Here is a 22,439-nt window from a genome sequence, read left to right on the forward strand (position 1 = left end):
TCGATCCGGAAACCGTTTTTGACCCGGAAATCTCCGGCCTCTGCAGAGCGAATCTTCACTCCCATGTTGATCGCCCTCTCAGCCTCGGCCCTGGCTACGTCCGGACATGCCTTGATCGTAGCCAAAGGGCCGAGAAGCGATAACCAGAAAAGGGTTCGCCCTAGAGGCTGACGGTCCCCAATGCAGAACACTTGTGATGGCGATAGCCTATACAGGCCCCAGCTGCAGAGACAGTCCGGGAGGCTTCTTTCTCTCACAAACAAGGAAAAACGTGCGTGCTACGCTCTGGAATCACCAGAATGCTCCACTTTGTGTTTTTCGTATCTGCATAGCTCCGCCCACCACTGTTGGTAACGCCTTTTCTTCGCACGCAATTCCGGATGCCAAAGCACGCCAAGCAGAAAGACTGATAAGGAGTGAATGGAGAGTACTGAGGAAAAAAAAATTAAAAAAAAAAAAAAAGATGTAGGTAGGCATTGTTGATTGTGATGTCACGGCCCCATTGTTGAGTGTTCCATCAGGGCACTTGTGATGTCATCCACTGACCTGACCTTACTTGACCTCTGACCTTACTAGCCTCTTGTGACACGTGCAGTGTTCCGTCCATTGGCCAGACAAGGCAGGTCCAGCTATTGCTGATACATAGGAAGTGCTGGACTACTTTTTAGCCTCCAAGTCATCCATCCAGTTTACAAGATCCACAAGAGGGAGACACAGGCAAACAAATTTTACTTATTTACTAAAGCACTACAAAAGCTAAATTGGTTACATCCAGCCAACTTGCTACAAAAGGGGAAATTCACAGGAACAAGTCAGCAGCCTGCACAGGTGTGCACAACAGGCCCAAATCAAAGCCATGGTGCGTGGAGTGGAGGTAGGTGCGTGGAGTGGAGGTCCAAACAATGCAGTCCGGTGATATCAAAACAATTCATTCAGGTGATAAGTAGGGATGAGCGAACTCGAACTGTATAGTTCGGGTTCGTACCGAATTTTGGGGTGTCCGTGACACGGACCCGAACCCGGACATTTTCGTAAAAGTTCGGGTTCGGTGTTCGTCGCTTTCTTGGCGCTTTTGTGACGCTTTCTTGGCGCTTTTTGAAAGGCTGCAAAGCAGCCAATCAACAAGCGTCATACTACTTGCCCCAAGAGGCCGTCACAGCCATGCCTACTATTGGCATGGCTGTGATTGGCCAGAGCACCATGTGACCCAGCCTCTATTTAAGCTGGAGTCACATAGCGCCGCCCGTCACTCTGCTCTGATTAGCGTAGGGAGAGGTTGCGGATGCGACAGTAGGGCGAGATTAGGCAGATTAACTCCTCCAAAGGACTTCACTTGATTAATCGATCGATCTGCAGCTGTGCATCATTGAGCTGCTGAAATTCAAATGCTCACTCACTGTTTTTAGGCTGCCCAGACCGTTTGTCAGTCACTTTTTTCTGGGGTGATCGGCGGCCATTTTGTGTCTTGTGCGGTGCTGCGACCAAGTGCATCCAAGCTGCGACCAAGTGCATTTAACCCTCAATGGTGTGGTTGTTTTTTGGCTAAAGCCTACATCAGGGTGAAGCTGTCACACCAAGTGCATTTAACCAGCAATAGTCTGTTCATTTTTTGGCCATATACTAAATCAGGGGCAAGCTGCGCCTGTCACCAAGTGCATTTAACCCTCAATGGTGTGGTTGTTTTTTGGCTAAAGCCTACATCAGGGTGAAGCTGTCACACCAAGTGCATTTAACCAGCAATAGTCTGTTCATTTTTTGGCCATATACTAAATCAGGGGCAAGCTGCGCCTGTCACCAAGTGCATTTAACCCTCAATGGTGTGGTTGTTTTTTGGCTAAAGCCTACATCAGGGTGAAGCTGTCACACCAAGTGCATTTAACCAGCAATAGTCTGTTTATTTTTTGGCCATATACTACATCAGGGGCAAGCTGCGCCCGTCACAAGTGCATTTAACCCTCAGTAGTGTGGTTGGTCAAGCTGTGACACCAAGTGCATTTAACCACCTCCCGTCTGCCCATTGACTATAAACGTCCAGGAGGTGGATCTCTATTTCTGACAGCACGTTTTAAAATGTCCTGCAGCTTTCCCCCCTGTGCTCTGCCCCTGTACACAGAAACTCCGTGACTCAGCTGCCTCCTGACAGCCAAGAACATGGAGCTTTACCCTGAGACCTTTTTTCCTGGTCTCTGTTCTTTTGATCGCTCTGACAAGCAGTCAGAGCGATCACAAATGCATCTACCATCTCCCTCTCAGTACTGCCGGTCAGAGAGGGAGATCGGTATTTAAACTAATTATTGCAATGTTAATGTTAAACTTTAAGACCTGGAGACCGATCAGCATGGTCTCCTGGGCATGTGAGCGCTGTAATTTCCAGTTACAGCGCTCTGACATGCTTATACCGTCTCCCTCTCATTAGTGCTGGCAGGAGAGGGAGATCGGTACATTTACACTGCAGCAGCGATCCCCCCAGCAGCTGATTTCACCTGGAGACCAATCAGCATGGTCTCCAGGACATGTGAGCTCGGTAGTATCCAGTTACAGCACTCAGCTGTTTGGGAGGGAGGGCTGAGGGAGATTGCAATAGCCCCATAGTACCTCTGTGACTCCTGCTGCCTCCAGAATCAGAATGGTCTCCAGGGCATGTGATTACTGTGACATCCAGTCACAGTAATTATGCAGAAGTTTGTGAGTAAACAATAACTTACTATCATCTCCCTCTCCTCACAGCCTGCTAGTGAGGGAGACTGGTATGTACAGAACACTTACTGTAAACACATTTCTTTCTTTCTTTCATTCTTTTTTTTTTTCAATAAATGGCAATCTATCTATCCCTTTTTTTCTTCTATGTATATATACATAAAATACAGTTTTAGGGTATGTGACTGAAATGCTGTGGATTTGCTGCCATGTATTTTCATGTGGCAAGTCCACAGTGTTGTACAGTATCCACACACTGCATAAAAAAAGCAGAAAAAAGCTGCAGTATTGTAGATTTGAAATCTGCGGCATTTAAATTTATACAGTGGATTTCGCTTGCAGAATTCATCCTTCTCAATGAAGAGGATGAAATCTGCTGGCTTTTCCACAACCAAAAAGGTGTTTTTTTGTTTTTTTTCGCTTGAACCCAGCCTAATGCCTTATTCACACATTCGGCTTTCGGTCAGTGATTTTCATTAGTGCCGCCAGGTGCGGCTCTAAACACAGAACAGGCGCAGATATTTCCCTTAGGGCTCATTCACACGACCGTGGTTTTGGTCCCCATCCGAGCCGCATTTTTTGCGGCTCGGGTGTTGACCCATTCACTTCAATGGGGCCGCAAAAGATGCGGATAGCACTCTGTGTGCTGTCCGCATCCGTTGCTCTGTTCCATGGCTCAGCAAAAATTATAGATCATGTCCTATTCTTGTCCATTTTGCGGACAAGAATAAGCATTTCTTTATCCACCTCCCGACCGCCTAACGCGCTGATGCGTCCGGGAGGTGGTTGATTTGTTCCTCCTGGACGCATCGACGCGTCATATCGCACGCAGGCGCGCGCGCTCACAGGAACAGAAGGTAAGCGAGTGGATCTCCAGCCTGCCAGCGGCGATTCGTTCGCTGGCAGGCTGGAGATGTGATTTTTTTTAACCCCTAAAGATATATTAGACGCTGTTTTGATAACAGCGTCTAATATACCTACTACCTGGTCCTCTGGTGGTCCCTTTTGTTAGGATCGACCACCAGAGGACACAGGTAGGTCAGTAAAGTCGCACCAAACACTACACTACACCCCCCCCGTCACTTATTAACCCCTTATAAACCCCTGATCACCCCATATAAACTCCCTGATCACCCCCCCTGTCATTGATCACCCCCCTGTCATTGATCACCCCCCTGTCAGGCTCCGTTCAGACGTCCGTATGATTTTTACGGATCCACAGATACATGGATCGGATCCGCAAAACACATACGGACGTCTGAATGGAGCCTTACAGGGTGGTGATCAATGACAGGCGGGTGATCACCCATATAGATTCTCTGATCACCCCCCTGTAAGGCTCCATTCAGACGTCCGCATGTGTTTTGCGGATCCGATCCATGTATCCATGGATCCGTAAAAATCATACGGACGTCTGAATGGAGCCTTACCAGGGGGGTGATCAATGACAGGGGGTGATCACCCATATACACTCCCTGATCACCCCCTGTCATTGATCACCCCCCTGTAAGGCTCCATTCAGACGTCCGCATGTGTTTTGCGGATCCGATCCATGTATCCATGGATCCGTAAAAATCATACGGACGTCTGAATGGAGCCTTACAGGGGGGTGATCAATGATGGAGGTGATCAGGGAGTCTATATGGGTGATCACCCCCCTGTCATTGATCACCCCCCTGTCATTGATCACCCCCCCCTGTAAGGCTCCATTCAGACATTTTTTTGGCTCAAGTTAGCGGAAATATATATTTTTTTTGTTAGTTTTTTCTTACAAAGTCTCATATTCCACTAACTTGTGTCAAAAAATAAAATCTCACATGAACTCACCATACCCCTCACGGAATCCAAATGCGTAAACATTTTTAGACATTTATATTCCAGACTTCTTCTCACGCTTTAGGGCCCCTAAAAAGCCAGGGCAGTATAAATACCCCACATGTGACCCCATTTCGGAAAGAAGACACCCCAAGGTATTCGCTGAGGGGCATATTGAGTCCATGAAAGATTGAAATTTTTGTCCTAAGTTAGCGGAAAATGAGACTTTGTGAGAAAAAAACAAAAAAAAATCAATTTCCGCTAACTTATGCAAAAAAATAAAAATTCTATGAACTCGCCAGGCCCCTCATTGAATACCTTGGGGTGTCTTCTTTCCAAAGTGGTGTCACATGTGGGGTATTTATACTGTCCTGGCTTTTTAGGGGCCCTAAAGCGTGAGAAGAAGTCTGGGATCCAAATGTCTAAAAATGCCCTCCTAAAAGGAATTTGGGCTGCTTTGCGCATCTAGGCTGCAAAAAAGTGTCACACATCTGGTATCGCCGTACTCAGGAGAAATTGGGGAATGTGTTTTGGGGTGTCATTTTACATATACCCATACTGGGTGAGAGAAATATCTTGGTCAAATGCCAACTTTGTATAAAAAAAATGGGAAAGGTTGTCTTTTGCCAATATATCTCTCTCACCCAGCATGGGTATATGTAAAATGACACCCCAAAACACATTCCCCAACTTCTCCTGAGTACGGCGATACCAGATGTGTGACACTTTTTTGCAGCCTAGGTGGGCAAAGGGGCACATATTCCAAAGTGCACCTTTCGGATTTCGCAGGCCATTTTTTACACATTTTGATTGCAAGGTACTTCTCACACATTTGGGCCCCTAAATTGCCAGGGCAGTATAACTACGCCAAAAGTGACCCCATTTTGGAAAGAAGACACCCTAAGGTATTCCGTGAGGGGCATGGCGAGTTCCTAGATTTTTTATTTTTTGTCGCAAGTTAGTGGAATATGAGACTTTGTAAGGAAAAAAGAGAAAAAAAAAAAATCATCATTTTCCGCTAACTTGTGACAAAAATAAATAAATTCTAGGAACTCGCAGTGCCCCTCACGGAATACCTTGGGGTGTCTTCTTTCCAAAATGGGGTCACTTGTGGGGTAGTTATACCGCCCTGCCAATTTAGGGGCCCAAATGTGTGAGAAGAACTTTGCAATCAAAATGTGTAAAAAATGACCGGCGAAACCCGAAAGGTGCACTTTGGAATATGTGCCCCTTTGCCCACCTTGGCAGCAAAAAAGTGTGACACATCTGGTATCGCCGTACTCAGGAGAAGTTGGGGAATGTGTTTTGGGGTGTCATTTTACATACACCCATGCTGGGTGATAAAAATATCTTGGTCAAATGCCAACTTTGTATAAAAAAATGGGAAAAGTTGTCTTTTGCCAAGATATTTCTCTCACCCAGCATGGGTATATGTAAAATGACACCCCAAAACACATTCCCCAACTTCTCCTGAGTACGGCGATACCAGATGTGTGACACTTTTTTGATGCCAAGGTGGGCAAAGGGGCACATATTCCAAAGTGCACCTTTCGGGTTTCGCCTGTCATTTTTTACACATTTTGATTGCAAGGTACTTCTCACACATTTGGGCCCCTAAATTGCCAGGGCAGTATAACTACGCCACAAGTGACCCCATTTTGGAAAGAAGACACCCCAAGGTATTCTGTGAGGGGCATGGTGAGTTCCTAGAATTTTTTATTTTTTGTCGCAAGTTAGTGGAATATGAGACTTTGTAAGAAAAAAAATAATAATAATAAATCATCATCATTTTCCGCTAACTTGTGACAAAAAATAAAAAGTTCTATGTAACTCACTATGCCCATCAGCGAATACCTTAGGGTGTCTACTTTCCGAAATGGGGTCATTTGTGGGGTTTTTCTACTGTTTGGGCATTGTAGAACCTCAGGAAACATGACAGGTGCTCAGAAAATCAGAGCTGTTTCAAAAAGCGGAAATTCACATTTTTGTACCATAGTTTGTAAACGCTATAACTTTTACGCAAACCATTTTTTTTTTTTTGCCCAAACATTTTTTTTTTTATCAAGGACATGTAGAACAATAAATTTGGCGAAAAATTTATATATGGATGTCGTTTTTTTGCAACATTTTACAGCTGAAAGTGAAAAATGTCATTTTTTTGCAAAAAAATCGTTACATTTTGATTAATAACAAAAAAAGTAAAAATGTCAGCAGCAATAAAATACCACCAAATGAAAGCTCCATTAGTGAGAAGAAAAGGAGGTAAAATTCATTTGGGTGGTAAGTTGCATGACCGAGCGATAAACGGTGAAACGAGTGTAGTGCCAAAGTGTAAAAAGTGCTCTGGTCATGAAGGGGGTTTAAGCTAGCGGGGCTGAAGTGGTTAACCAGCAATAGTCTGTTCATTTTTTGGCCATATACTACATCAGGGGCAAGCTGCGCCCGTCACCAAGTGCATTTAACCAGCAATAGTGTGGTTATTTTTAGGCCATATCCCAGTCTAATTCTGTCACTAAATCCATACCTGTCACCCAGCGCCTAAATACTAGGCCTCAAATTTATATCCCGCTAAATCTCTCGTTACCGCTGTCCTGTTGTGGCTGGGAAAGTTATTTAGTGTCCGTCAAAGCACATTTTTTGTTCTGGGTTGAAGTACAATTCCCAATTTAGCAATTTCATAATTTAGTGGTTTCTGCTATATCAGAGCTATTTGAAATCTATCCCTAAAAGGGTATATAATATTCAAGGTGCACATAGGGTCATTCAGAATAACTTCACACACACCCGCTACTGTGCATTTCCAAGTCTAATTCTGTCACTAAACCCATACCTGTCACCCAGCGCCTAAATACTAGGCCTCAAATTTATATCCCGCTAAATCTCTCGTTACCGCTGTCCTGTTGTGGCTGGGAAAGTTATTTAGTGTCCGTCAAAGCACATTTTTTGTTCTGGGTTGAAATACAATTCCCAATTTAGCAATTTCATAATTTAGTGGTTTCTGCTATATCAGAGCTATTTGAAATCTATCCCTAAAAGGGTATATAATATTCAAGGTGCACATTGGATCATTCAGAATAACTTCACACACACCCGCTACTGTGTATTTCCAAGTCTAATTCTGTCACTAAACCCATACCTGTCACCCAGCGCCTAAATACTAGGCCTCAAATTTATATCCTGCTAAATCTCTCGTTACCGCAGTCCTGTTGTGGCTGGGAAAGTTATTTAGTGTCCGTCAAAGCACATTTTTTGTTCTGGGTTGATATACAATTCCCAATTTAGCAATTTCATAATTTAGTGGTTTCTGCTATATCAGAGCTATTTGAAATCTATCCCTAAAAGGGTAGATCATATTGAAGGTGCACATAGGGTCATTCAGAATAACTTCACACACACCCGCTACTGTGCATTTCCAAGTCTAATTCTGTCACTAAACCCATACCTGTCACCCAGCGCCTAAATACTAGGCCTCAAATTTATATCCCGCTAAATCTCTCGTTACCGCTGTCCTGTTGTGGCTGGGAAAGTTATTTAGTGTCCGTCAAAGCACATTTTTTGTTCTGGGTTGAAATACAATTCCCAATTTAGCAATTTCATAATTTAGTGGTTTCTGCTATATCAGAGCTATTTGAAATCTATCCCTAAAAGGGTATATAATATTCAAGGTGCACATTGGGTCATTCAGAATAACTTCACACACACCCGCTACTGTGTATTTCCAAGTCTAATTCTGTCACTAAACCCATACCTGTCACCCAGCGCCTAAATACTAGGCCTCAAATTTATATCCCGCTAAATCTCTCGTTACCGCTGTCCTGTTGTGGCTGGGAAAGTTATTTAGTGTCCGTCAAAGCACATTTTTTGTTCTGGGTTGAAATACAATTCCCAATTTAGCAATTTAAAAATTTAGTGGTTTCTGCTGTATCAGAGCTATTTGAAATCTATCCCTAAAAGGGTATATAATATTCAAGGTGCACATAGGGTCATTCAGAATAACTTCACACACACGCTACTGTGCATTTCCAAGTCTAATTCTGTTAGTAAATCCATACCGGTCACCCAGCGCCTAAATACTAGGCCTCAAATTTATATCCCGCTGAATTTGAATACAATACATTGGGCCAAATAATATTTTGTTGTTGTGGTGAACCATAACAATGAGAAAAACATCTAGTAAGGGACGCGGACGTGGACATGGTCGTGGTGGTGTTAGTGGACCCTCTGGTGCTGGGAGAGGACGTGGCCGTTCTGCCACATCCACACGTCCTAGTGTACCAACTACCTCAGGTCCCAGTAGCCGCCAGAATTTACAGCGATATATGGTGGGGCCCAATGCCGTTCTAAGGATGGTAAGGCCTGAGCAGGTACAGGCATTAGTCAATTGGGTGGCCGACAGTGGATCCAGCACGTTCACATTATCTCCCACCCAGTCTTCTGCAGAAAGCGCACAGATGGCGCCTGAAAACCAACCCCATCAGTCTGTCACATCACCCCCATGCATACCAGGGAAACTGTCTCAGCCTCAAGTTATGCAGCAGTCTCTTATGCTGTTTGAAGACTCCGCTGGCAGGGTTTCCCAACGGCATCCACCTAGCCCTTCCCCAGCGGTGAAAGATATAGAATGCACTGACGCACAACCACTTATGTTTCCTGATGATGAGGACATGAGAATACCACCTCAGCATGTCTCTGATGATGACGAAACACAGGTGCCAACTGCTGCGTCTTTCTGCAGTGTGCAGACTGAACAGGAGGTCAGGGATCAAGACTGGGTGGAAGACGATGCAGGGGATGATGAGGTCCTAGACCCCACATGGAATGAAGGTCGTGCCACTGACTTTCACAGTTCGGAGGAAGAGGCAGTGGTGAGACCGAGCCAACAGCGTAGCAAAAGAGGGAGCAGTGGGCAAAAGCAGAACACCCGCCGCCAAGAGACTCCGCCTGCTACTGCCCGCCGCCATCTGGGACCGAGCACCCCAAAGGCAGCTTCAAGGAGTTCCCTGGCATGGCACTTCTTCAAACAATGTGCTGACGACAAGACCCGAGTGGTTTGCACGCTGTGCCATCAGAGCCTTAAGCGAGGCATTAACGTTCTGAACCTGAGCACAACCTGCATGACCAGGCACCTGCATGCAAAGCATGAACTGCAGTGGAGTAAACACCTTAAAACCAAGGAAGTCACTCAGGCTCCCCCTGCTACCTCTTCTGCTGCTGCCGCCTCGGCCTCTTCTGCTGCTGCCGCCTCGGCCTCTTCCTCCGCCTCTGGAGGAACGTTGGCACCTGCCGCCCAGCAAACAGGGGATGTACCACCAACACCACCACCACCACCTCCGTCACCAAGCATCTCAACCATGTCACACGGCAGCGTTCAGCTCTCCATCTCACAAACATTTGAGAGAAAGCATAAATTCCCACCTAGCCACCCTCGATCCCTGGCCCTGAATGCCAGCATTTCTAAACTACTGGCCTATGAAATGCTGTCATTTAGGCTGGTGGACACAGACAGCTTCAAACAGCTCATGTCGCTTGCTGTCCCACAGTATGTTGTTCCCAGCCGCCACTACTTCTCCAAGAGAGCCGTGCCTTCCCTGCACAACCAAGTATCCGATAAAATCAAGTGTGCACTGCGCAACGCCATCTGTGGCAAGGTCCACCTAACCACAGATACGTGGACCAGTAAGCACGGCCAGGGACGCTATATCTCCCTAACTGCACACTGGGTAAATGTAGTGGCAGCTGGGCCCCAGGCGGAGAGCTGTTTGGCGCACGTCCTTCCGCCGCCAAGGATCGCAGGGCAACATTCTTTGCCTCCTGTTGCCACCTCCTCCTTCTCGGCTTCCTCCTCCTCTTCTTCCACCTGCTCATCCAGTCAGCCACACACCTTCACCACCAACTTCAGCACAGCCCGGGGTAAACGTCAGCAGGCCATTCTGAAACTCATATGTTTGGGGGACAGGCCCCACACCGCACAGGAGTTGTGGCGGGGTATAGAACAACAGACCGACGAGTGGTTGCTGCGGGTGAGCCTCAAGCCCGGCCTGGTGGTGTGCGATAATGGGCGAAATCTCGTTGCAGCTCTGGGACTAGCCAATTTGACGCACATCCCTTGCTTGGCGCATGTGCTGAATTTGGTGGTGCAGAAGTTCATTCACAACTACCCCGACATGTCAGAGCTGCTGCATAAAGTGTGGGCCGTCTGTTCGCGCTTCCGGCGTTCACATCCTGCTGCTGCTCGCCTGTCTGCGCTACAGCGTAACTTCGGCCTTCCCGCTCACCGCCTCATATGCGATGTGCCCACCAGGTGGAACTCCACCTTGCACATGCTGGACAGACTGTGCGAGCAGCAGCAGGCCATAGTGGAGTTTCAGCTGCAGCACGCACGGGTCAGTCGCACTACAGAACAGCACCACTTCACCACCAATGACTGGGCCTCCATGCGAGACCTGTGTGCCCTGTTGCGCTGTTTCGAGTACTCCACCAACATGGCCAGTGGCGATGACGTCGTTATCAGCGTTACAATACCACTTCTATGTCTCCTTGAGAAAACACTTAGGGCGATGATGCAAGAGGAGGTGGCCCAGGAGGAGGAGGAAGAGGGGTCATTTTTAGCACTTTCAGGCCAGTCTCTTCGAAGTGACTCAGAGGGAGGTTTTTGGCAACAGCAGAGGCCAGGTACAAATGTGGCCAGACAGGGCCCACTACTGGAGGACGAGGAGGACGAGGATGAGGAGGAGGTGGAGGAGGATGAGGATGAAGCATGGTCACAGCGGGGTGGCACCCAACGCAGCTCGGGTCCATCACTGGTGCGTGGCTGGGGGGAAAGGCAGGACGATGACGATACGCCTCCCACAGAGGACAGCTTGTCCTTACCCCTGGGCAGCCTGGCACACATGAGCGACTACATGCTGCAGTGCCTGCGCAACGACAGCAGAGTTGCCCACATTTTAACCTGTGCGGACTACTGGGTTGCCACCCTGCTGGATCCACGCTACAAAGACAATGTGCCCACCTTACTTCCTGCACTGGAGCGTGATAGGAAGATGCGCGAGTACAAGCGCACGTTGGTAGACGCGCTACTGAGAGCATTCCCAAATGTCACAGGGGAACAAGTGGAAGCCCAAGGCCAAGGCAGAGGAGGAGCAAGAGGTCGCCAAGGCAGCTGTGTCAATGCCAGCTCCTTTGAGGGCAGGGTTAGCATGGCAGAGATGTGGAAAACTTTTGTCAACACGCCACAGCTAACTGCACCACCACCTGATACGCAACGTGTTAGCAGGAGGCAACATTTCACTAACATGGTGGAACAGTACGTGTGCACACCCCTCCACGTACTGACTGATGGTTCGGCCCCATTCAACTTCTGGGTCTCTAAATTGTCCACGTGGCCAGAGCTAGCCTTTTATGCCTTGGAGGTGCTGGCCTGCCCGGCGGCCAGCGTTTTGTCTGAACGTGTATTCAGCACGGCAGGGGGCGTCATTACAGACAAACGCAGCCGCCTGTCTACAGCCAATGTGGACAAGCTGACGTTCATAAAAATGAACCAGGCATGGATCCCACAGGATCTGTCCGTCCCTTGTCCAGATTAGACATTAACTACCTCCCCTTAACCATATATTATTGGACTCCAGGGCACTTCCTCATTCAATCCTATTTTTATTTTCATTTTACCATTATATTGCGAGGCTACCCAAAGTTGAATGAACCTCTCCTGTGTCTGGGTGCCGGGGCCTAAATACTGTATATGCCAATGGACTGTTCCAATGTTGGGTGACGTGAAGCCTGATTCTCTGCTATGACATGCAGACTAATTCTCTGCTGACATGAAGACAGATTCTCTGTTACGAGACCTCCCTCCTCTGCCTGGGTGCTGGGCCTAAATATATGCCAATGGACTGTTGCAGTGGTGGCTGACGTGAAGCCTCATTCTCTGCTATGACATGCAGACTAATTCTCTGCTGACATGAAGACAGATTCTCTGTTACGGGACCTCTCTCCTCTGCCTGTGTGTGTGCTGGGCCTAAATATATGCCAATGGACTGTTGCAGTGGTGGCTGACGTGAAGCCTCATTCTCTGCTATGACATGCAGACTGATTCTCTGCTGACATGAAGACAGATTCTCTGTTACGGGACCTCCCTCCTCTGCCTGGGTGCTGGGCCTAAATATATGCCAATGGACTGTTGCAGTGGTGGCTGACGTGAAGCCTCATTCTCTGCTATGACATGCAGACTGATTCTCTGCTGACATGAAGCCAGATTGTCTGTTACGGGACCTCTCTCCTCTGCCTGTGTGTGTGCTGGGCCTAAATATATGCCAATGGACTGTTGCAGTGGTGGCTGACGTGAAGCCTCATTCTCTGCTATGACATGCAGACTGATTCTCTGCTGACATGAAGCCAGATTCTCTGTTACGGGACCTCTCTCCTCTGCCTGTGTGTGTGCTGGGCCTAAATATATGCCAATGGACTGTTGCAGTGGTGGCTGACGTGAAGCCTCATTCTCTGCTATGACATGCAGACTGATTCTCTGCTGACATGAAGACAGATTCTCTGTTACGGGACCTCCCTCCTCTGCCTGGGTGCTGGGCCTAAATATATGCCAATGGACTGTTGCAGTGGTGGCTGACGTGAAGCCTCATTCTCTGCTATGACATGCAGACTAATTCTCTGCTGACATAAAGCCAGATTCTCTGTTACGGGACCTCTCTCCTCTGCCTGGGTGCTGGGCCTAAATTTATGAAAATGGACTCTTACAGTGGTGGGTGACGTGAAGCCAGATTCTCTGCTATGGGACCTCTCTCCAATTGATTTTGGTAAATTTTTATTTATTTAATTTTTATTTTAATTCATTTCCCTATCCACATTTGTTTGCAGGGGATTTACCTACATGTTGCTGCCTTTTGCAGCCCTCTAGCTCTTTCCTGGGCTGTTTTACAGCCTTTTTAGTGCCGAAAAGTTCGGGTCCCCATTGACTTCAATGGGGTTCGGGTTCGGGACGAAGTTCGGATCGGGTTCGGATCCCGAACCCGAACATTTCCGGGATGTTCGGCCGAACTTCTCGAACCCGAACATCCAGGTGTTCGCTCAACTCTAGTGATAAGCCAATTAACCTAACAATTAAGCCATCAATCTTAATTGGAATTGAGGTGTTTGGAGAGGTGACTGACTGGCTGGCTGGGTTGCTTGGTGCTGGAACAAACCCACACACAGCTGATGCAATTAGGAGATTGACAGGCTAGATGCAGGTATGCAGAAAGCAGCACAGCACAAACCTCACAGGGGAGAAGCTGAAGTGCAGACTCCTGAGGCAGGACACAGCAACTTGACACTTGCTCGCTGCTGCCAGGATGCTTACAATCCATCTCTCAATTTCATTCAGTTTTTTCATACTGGAATAGAAAGGGTACACCGGTCCTGGAGGTACTGCAATACCAGGTCAATGCGTGGAGTGGACAGAGCAAGCTCTTTTTCCATCTCCCTGTTCGAAAAATCCATTTAATATATGGTCCCCAGATAGGGGACGTATCAGATATTAAACTGATAAGAACAGATTTTTTTCAGTTGATATTTAACCATCGAGGGGTAAAAATCGTTTATTAAAATCATAACAATATTACATCAGAAAATATAAAACCGTTTTTACAGGTGACATCATAAAAAACAACGGGTTTTATAAAATCATATAACTGAGGCCCACTCTCTTAAAAACCACTTGTGGCACACAAAAGGCGTTCTTTTTTTATCAAATAAATAATAATTGTACATTTTGTCTAAAACCATCTTTAAAACATTTTCTTCGGAAATAAGATCATTTTTAAAAACTAAAATATTCCGGGCCGACCATAGAGCTACTTTAACGCAGTTCGTGATCTTCCATGCCATTGTCCTTTTGATTCTTGAAGGGCACTCCAGACACCCATAAAAGACACCGTCCAAAGATAAAGCTTTCAGTCCTGAGATCTTCTTCATCAAGGGGAACATTTTTATCCAGATTTTTTGTGCAAAATAGCAGTACCAAAACAGATGGTAAACGTCCTCCTCCTCTCTGCATGCTCCCCTAGGACACTCCGCGGTGCTTGTCAATCCTCTTCGGTGCTGGAATGCCCGGCATGGAAGACACTCATGTACGCAGCTCCAGGCCAGGTCCTTCTGTGCGTTAAAAAGATCGTTTTCATTAATATTTCTCCAGGTCTGCTTACACTTGGTTTCACTAAAATTCTTAATAGGGACCATCAGTTTATTGTCATTAATATCTTTTAAAATCATCCTCTTTAAAATCGCCGCCCTCTTTTGGCTAAGGTTAAAAGTAGCCTATATTATTTTTTCTAAAAATCTTATTAGAAGCGGGTAGATTAAAAGAGTAGGGAGAATTTAAAACTGTCTTAAACCATCCGAACTTTCTCATAAAATACCCAGTATTATAACGAATAAAAAATGACCAATAGTTATCCTTAAAAAGAGCATTAAAACAGTAGCTAAAATACTTAATTAAAAGAAACGTCTTTATATCTGTAAAATCTTTTCCACCTTTATTTTTAGGAAGCATTACCGTATCTCGTCGCAGCTTGTCCATCTTGGAACCCCAGAAGAAATTAAAACAGGCCTTGTTCATTTTTTTAAACATACGGTCCGATGGAGGGAATACCATACCAAGATATAATAAAATAGGTAAAACTATCATTTTGATAATTAAAACCTTCCCCTCCATCGTCAGCTTCCTTAGGTTCCACATGCATAATTTCTTACCAATCTTTTCAGTAACCATGTCCCAATTCCTGAGGCCGTCATTGGACTCGCTGAAGGTGACACCTAAAATCTTAATAGACTCAGACTCAGGAATGTTGATATCATTTAAAACCATCTCTCCGATATTTAAAATATTACTTTTGTTAAAATTAATTTTAAAACCGGAGGCACAACAAAAATATTTAACTTGTTTTGTTGCCTTTTGAATTGCAAGGGTGTCCTTACAAATCACTGCGACGTCGTCCATGTACCCCACTACTTTAGCCTCTAGTCCCCCTCCACCTGGCAGGGGGACTCCGCGTATCTGTTTATTTTTCCTTATCATAGTTAAAAGAGGCTCCAGAGCACAAATAAAAATTAGTGGGGACAAAGGACACCCCTGCTTCACACCAGATTTTAAAACAACATCCTGAGTCTTAAAACCATTGACTAAAATCTTACTAGTACATTGGTTATAAAAAGCTCTCAAAGATAATATAAACCCCTTTGGTATACCCATCTTCTTTAAAACTTTAAAAAGGTAAAAATACGACACGCGATCAAAAGCCTTCTCAAAGTCTAAAGATAAAATGGCAACTTTTCCGTTTCTTTCATTCGTATAATTAATAATATCTTTTAAAAGGTTAATATTGTCCCAGATGCTTCTCCCGGGCACCCCGCAGACCTGGTTTTGGTGTATAATTTTATGAATTACTTTTTTTAGTCTGTTCGCACATAGCTTTGCCATGATTTTGTAGTCACAGCAAAGCAATGTGATCGGTCTCCAATTTTTTATGTCTGTTTTGTCACCTTTTTTGTATAAAAGGGAGACCTCGCCTTTTTTTTCCAGGATCCCGGGAGAGCCTTGGACCTAAAAACTTCTTTTAAAAGAGAAAATAAATCTTCTTTTAAAATGCCATAAAATGTAATATAAAACTCAATAGGTATACCATCGGGGCCAGGCACCTTCTCCTTCTTAAAACTCTTGACCGTTTCTAAAACTTCTTGCTCTGTAATATCCTGCAATAAAAATAAAAATCTTTGAGAGTCAGAATCTAAAACATTCTCAATCCCCTTCAGCGAGTCCTTCATAAAATGCTTATCAATTTTTTTCTCATTAAAAAGTTCAGAATAAAATTCATGAACTTTTTTAAGAATACCATTTATCTCTCTTACCCCCCCCCAAGCTCCTCGATCTGGGCACGTTTTTCCTGTATTTTTTTAAAAAAGTACCTGGAGCAGGTCTCGTTCTCCTCAATATGTTGGATTTTGGAGCGAAACATTATTTCTTTACTTTTCTGCTCCAGGCACTGTGAAATCTCTTTTTTTATGTCAGAGATTTCTTTTTTAACATCCATTCCCAAATCGTGGAGCTTGTACTGTGTCTGCAGGCGGGTATTTAGATCATCATAAAATGTCTTTTTTCCTTGGGCCTTGAGTTTCCCTCTATTAATAAAAAAAGGTCTTAATTTTCTTTTTCATGCTATCCCACCATTCTGCAATAGGTCTTCTGGGGTTCCTTACCCGCCTGCAGTACTTGTAAAACACAATAAAATCGGATAAAATTTTGGGGTCTTTTAAAAGGGAGACATTCAGTTTTCATGTTTTTTTCTTTTTGTGGTTGCCACCTAACTGCACCTTAAAAGACAATAATTTATGATCTGAAAAAATATTGGTTAAAAGCTTGCAATTAAAAGGCAGTACTTGATTTGAGCAGAAAATAAAATCGATTCTAGATTTACAGGTAGCGTTACCCCAGGTGACGCCGGCCTCTTCAGATAAATTACTGTTACATTTTTTAAAAACATCAGTAAGTTTAAAATCTAAAATTATATTTTTTAACATAGAGGAAGTTTTATCATAATTCCTGCTTACCGCATTTGAGAACCGGCGTTCCCCTCTTAAAATACAATTAAAATCTCCTGCTAAAATCAAAGGTTCGGAATCGTTAATAAAAAGGGGTAAAATTTCTAGCATCTCCGCTCGTTCCTTTTTATCCGTAAAACCATAAAAATTTAAAAACTGCCATTTAATACCATCAATAAAAGCCTTTACTAATAAAATTCTCCCTGGTAAAATCTCACTTACATGCTCTATTAAAATATTTCCTTTAAATAAATTAGCAATACCTCCAGACTTAGCTTCATTCGACCCTGACCACACTGAGGGTCCATATTTCCAATCTTCTTTGTATTTTTTGTAATTCTGTTTGTGCGGTATACAACATTCTTGTAAGAAAAAAACTGTTGCAGTAAAAACGGATAAATATTTAAAAAGTGCTACCCTTTGGGTTTTTGAATGAATGCTTCTAGTGTTAACAGAAATACCTGTTAAAAGAGCCATGATAAAAAAGTAAAAAGGGAGATATTATCCTCTCACCCGGACATGACTTCAGACACCATCTGCAAGACCAGACATATTGTTTCCACTTTCTTCACCTTCACCACCAACCGGATCTGATGTTACCGTTTCCAATGAGCCAGTTGGAGAGGAGCTACCTTCACTCAGCTGACCCCCCTCGTCCATCCACACTCTTACCGGATATGGACCCCAAACCGTACTTATTGCCAGTACTTCGGGTATCGGAACCGTGGTGTCACTCCCCTCCCTTTCCGGGGCAGAGGTTTCATTTAATACGGTCTCGGGAATAGTATGCTGCTCTGTGGCATTTGTAGTCTGCACCTCCTCACCGCTAGGTTGAGGAAGGATGCCCTGTTGGGTGCCTAAGGGATCGGCCTCTGGTCCCCCAGCTGGCTTCCTTCCTAGGCCCGTTTTAACCACCTCAGCAAAATCCCTCCTTATTTTAGACACCGCGGCTCCACCTGGGTCCTCCGTGGTGCTTATTTGTTGTCCAGGTACCGAGTGCGGGCCAGGCGGATCAACCTCATTAGGCTGGCCCCTCTCCATTTCTGGAGGGGGTTTGTCCGTCAGTTCATCACTGGACTTCCGCTTTTGTTTATTCCACCTTTGGTCTCTCGGTTCACCTGGTTGGGGGGGGTCCACTGGTCATATCCATTTTTTCGTCCGCTTTAGGCTCCTCTCCTTGGGGTTGTGGTTCCGCTCGGTATTCTGGCTTCATCTGGTGTCCTGGTGTCCTGCCTCAGGTTTTGACCTAAAAGGGCAATCACGAGATAGATGACCTAAACGTTGACAGGAGTAGCATTTTTTCCCAGCCATACATTCACTAATATCATGCTGCGTACTCCCACAATTTCTACAAGTGCATTGACAATTTTCTAAAATATGTCCGTATTGTTTACAGGATCTACAGTATGGTGGCATACCTGAAAAAAACATGTCTCCAACCATATCACCTAATTTGAAACGAGCTGGGGTAATTCATATCCTCCTGGAAATTTTGGATCACGGCAACAGATTACCTTATATAACCACTTTGACGTCCAAATCCCGGCACTATTAAAAATCTTTCTCACAGATAACATTTTGTTAAAATAAGTTGATAAAAAAGCACTGATAATATTCACATCTGCAAACGGGCAATACATTTTTACAATTATGGTTTTAGACTCATCAATTTCATTTTCGTATATTTTTAGCCCTTGCACTCTAATATCACTTATTTTTGATGGTATTTTAGCAACAAAATCTTTAAATATTCCATTTTGGGTAAATGTTACATCATATATTCTTCAGAAGAAAAAAGAGAGGACCCCGGGTATCCCAAAAACAGATGGAGGACAATGCCTACACAATAAAAATGCAATGGGGCACCCGAAAAGAGGTGACTCGGTACAAGCTCTGAGTATAATAACGAAGAAGAAGAAAATAAGCTCAGAGTACCAAAGAGATAATTAAATAGATATTTTATTGTTTTAAAAGCATGATTAAAAACACACATACATATGATGCCATAGACAGGGTGGAGGGAACAAGGAATGGGAGAAGAGCGCCACCCTGGATGAACACACAGATCACACAGTACATAATACAAAATTGGTAAGGTCATGAGAAAGATATGCGGGGTACAGTGACCAGCTCATGGACTAAATATAAATATATAGAAATATATAAAGAGTGGTATAAGGCAAGTAAGGGTCAGTGAGAAAACCGGCTACAGCTGTAGTGCATGGTATGCTGACCAAAAGAGTAATACAGAAATTGTATAAGACCAGCAGAACAATAAAAGGAGCCAAGTGAGAAATCTCAACATCGGCAGCACATAGCCGTAGGAGGGAGACTATGACCTAAAACCTGTGGACAAGGAGACCAGGATGGCGCTACCCCAACGCACGTTTCGGCGTGCCTTTGTCAGGGGGTAACGCCATCACTGTGAACCAAGTATTTAAAGTCTTCTCAAACCAATGAAAAAGCAGCACTTACTCGTCCCCAGGTGTGTTAGCTAACTGGCGCGCGCAAATCGAACACTGACACATCCGGCAACCCCGTGGCCGGCGTCCCGCCAGCACACCCACATCACATGACATAGTCACCCGATCGGGCGGCGATGACGTAAGGACGCTCGGGCGCGAGGCGCCGCCGAATGACGCGCGCACGCATCACAAGAGGGGAGGAGGAGCAGAACGTCAATATGACAGGGTATAGTGTTTGGCGAAAAGGTAAATAGTTTCAATCAGGAGCAGAATAATGCATGCGGCATCCAAATAGATATATCTATACCAGAAAGACCGAACGTCTACTTATCATATAGTGTCAGATACCCATAATAACTCAACATATAAATAAAAACATTCAAAGAGGGGATGCATATAAACAACGAGTCCATAATTAAAGTAGAAATATGATTGAAATACAAATAAAAACAGATCATGATTGAAAGAGAATAGTAATAAATACCAAGGTGTAAATAAAGTCCATAATTGGGATAGAGACATAGAAACATAGAATGTGTCGGCAGATAAGAACCATTTGGCCCATCTAGTCTGCCCAATATATCTGAATCCTATGAATAGTCCCTGGCCCTATCTTATATGAAGGATAGCCTTATGCCTATCCCATGCATGCTTAAACTCCTTCACTGTATTTGCAGCTACCACTTCTGCAGGAAGGCTATTCCATGCATCCACTACTCTCTCAGTAAAGTAATACTTCCTTATATTACTTTTAAACCTTTGCCCCTCTAATTTAAAACTGTGTCCTCTTGTGGTAGTATTTCTTCTTTTAAATATGCTCTCCTCCTTTACCGAGTTGATTCCCTTTATGTATTTAAAAGTTTCTATCATATCCCCTCTGTCTCTTCTTTCTTCCAAGCTATACATATTAAGGTCTTTTAACCTTTCCTGGTAAGTTTTATCCTGCAATCCATGTACTAGTTTAGTAGCTCTTCTCTGAACTCTCTCTAGAGTATCTATATCCTTCTGGAGATATGGCCTCCAGTACTGCGCACAATACTCCAAGTGAGGTCTCACCAGTGTTCTGTACAGCGGCATAAGCACTTCACTCTTTCTACTGCTTATACCTCTCCCTATACATCCAAGCATTCTGCTGGCATTTCGTGCTGCTCTATTACATTGTCTTCCCACCTTTAAGTCTTCTGAAATAATTACTCCTAAATCCCTTTCCTCAGATACTGAGGTCAGGACTGTGTCAAATATTCTATATTCTGCCCTTGGGTTTTTACGCCCCAGGTGCATTATCTTGCACTTATCCACATTAAATTTCAGTTGCCAGAGTTCTGACCATTCTTCTAGTTTTCCTAAATCCTTTTCCATTTGGCGTTTCCCTCCAGGAACATCAACCCTTGTTACATATCTTTGTGTCATCAGCAAAAAGACAAACCTTATCCATCGAGGCCTTTTGCAATATCACTTATGAAGATATTAAACAAAATTGGTCCCAGTGCAGATCCCTGTGGAACCCCACTGGTAACATGACATTGTTTTGAATGTTCTCCATTGACTACAACCCTCTGTTATCTGTCACTCAGCCACTGCCTAATCCACTCAACAATATGGGAGTCCATGCTCAATGACTGCAGTTTATTGATAAGTCTTCTATGTGGGACAGTGTCAAAAGCCTTACTAAAATCTAGATATGCGATGTCTACTGCACCTCCACCGTCTATTATTTTAGTCACCCAGTCAAAAAAATCTATAAGATTTGTTTGACATGATCTCCCTGAAGTAAACCCATGTTGTTTTTCATCTTGCAATCCATGGGATTTTAGATGTTCCACAATCCTATCCTTTAATAGGGTTTCCATTAATTTGCCTACTATTGATGTCAGACTCACTGGTCTATAGTTGCTCGATTCCTCCCTACTACCTTTCTTGTGAATGGGCACGACATTTGCCAATTTCCAATCTTCCGGGACGACTCCTGTTACTAATGATTGGTTAAATAAATCTGTTAACGGTTTTGCCAGCTCACCACTAAGCTCTTTTAATAATTTTGGGTGTATCTCATCAGGCCCCTGTGACTTATTTGTCTTCACTTTAGACAGCAAACTTAGAACATCTTCCTCTGTAAAGACACATGCATCAAACGATTTATTAGTCATCCTTTCTAGTGGAGGTCCTTCTCCTTCTTTTTCTTTTGTAAAAACTGAACAGAAGTATTCATTCCGGCAGTTGGCTAGCCCTTTATTCTCTTCTACATACCTTCCGTCCTTTGTTTTTAATTTAGTTATTCCTTGTTTTAATTTCCTTTTTTCATTTATATATCTGAAGAATGTCTTATCCCCTTTTTTCATAGACTGAGCTAGTTTTTCTTCTGCCTGCGCTTTAGAAGTTCTTATAACTTGCTTGGCCTCTTTCTGCCTAATCTTGTAGATTTCCTTATCTTCATTGCTCTGGATTTTTTTATAATTACAAAATGCTAGCTTTTTATTTTTAATGATTTGGGCCACTTCTGCTGAGTACCACAGTGGTCTCTTCCTTTTTTTGCTTTTACTGACAAGTCTAATGCAATTTTCTGTTGCCTTCAATAATGCACCTTTTAAGTAGTCCCATTTCTCCTGGACTCCATGTAATCTGTTCCAGTCTGATAAGGACTCATTTATGACAAATTTCATTTTTGAAAAGTCTGTTTTTCTAAAATCTAAAACTTTTGTTTTTGTGTGGTGGGACTCTTTCACAGTTCTTATATTGAACCACACTGACTGGTGATCACTAGATCCCAAGGTTTCGCCTACAATGACATCATATACCGAATCCCCATTTGTGACTACCAAATCCAAAATGGCCTCCCTCCGGGTTGGCTCCTCAACCATTTGTTGTAGGGATAACCCC

At 44.2% G+C, this 22,439-nt stretch overlaps 1 non-coding gene across 1 annotated transcript; it reads right to left on the reverse strand.

Moving 5' to 3' along the window:
- Positions 1-13,904: 13,904 nt before the first annotated feature.
- LOC122923166 lies at positions 13,905-14,100 on the reverse strand. Its single transcript, XR_006387241.1, has one exon. It is a non-coding gene; the product is annotated as a U2 spliceosomal RNA (small nuclear RNA).
- Positions 14,101-22,439: the final 8,339 nt, after the last annotated feature.

This window comes from Bufo gargarizans, unplaced genomic scaffold, assembly GCF_014858855.1.
Source record: "Bufo gargarizans isolate SCDJY-AF-19 unplaced genomic scaffold, ASM1485885v1 original_scaffold_1296_pilon, whole genome shotgun sequence".
In the NCBI taxonomy this organism is placed as follows: domain Eukaryota; kingdom Metazoa; phylum Chordata; class Amphibia; order Anura; family Bufonidae; genus Bufo; species Bufo gargarizans.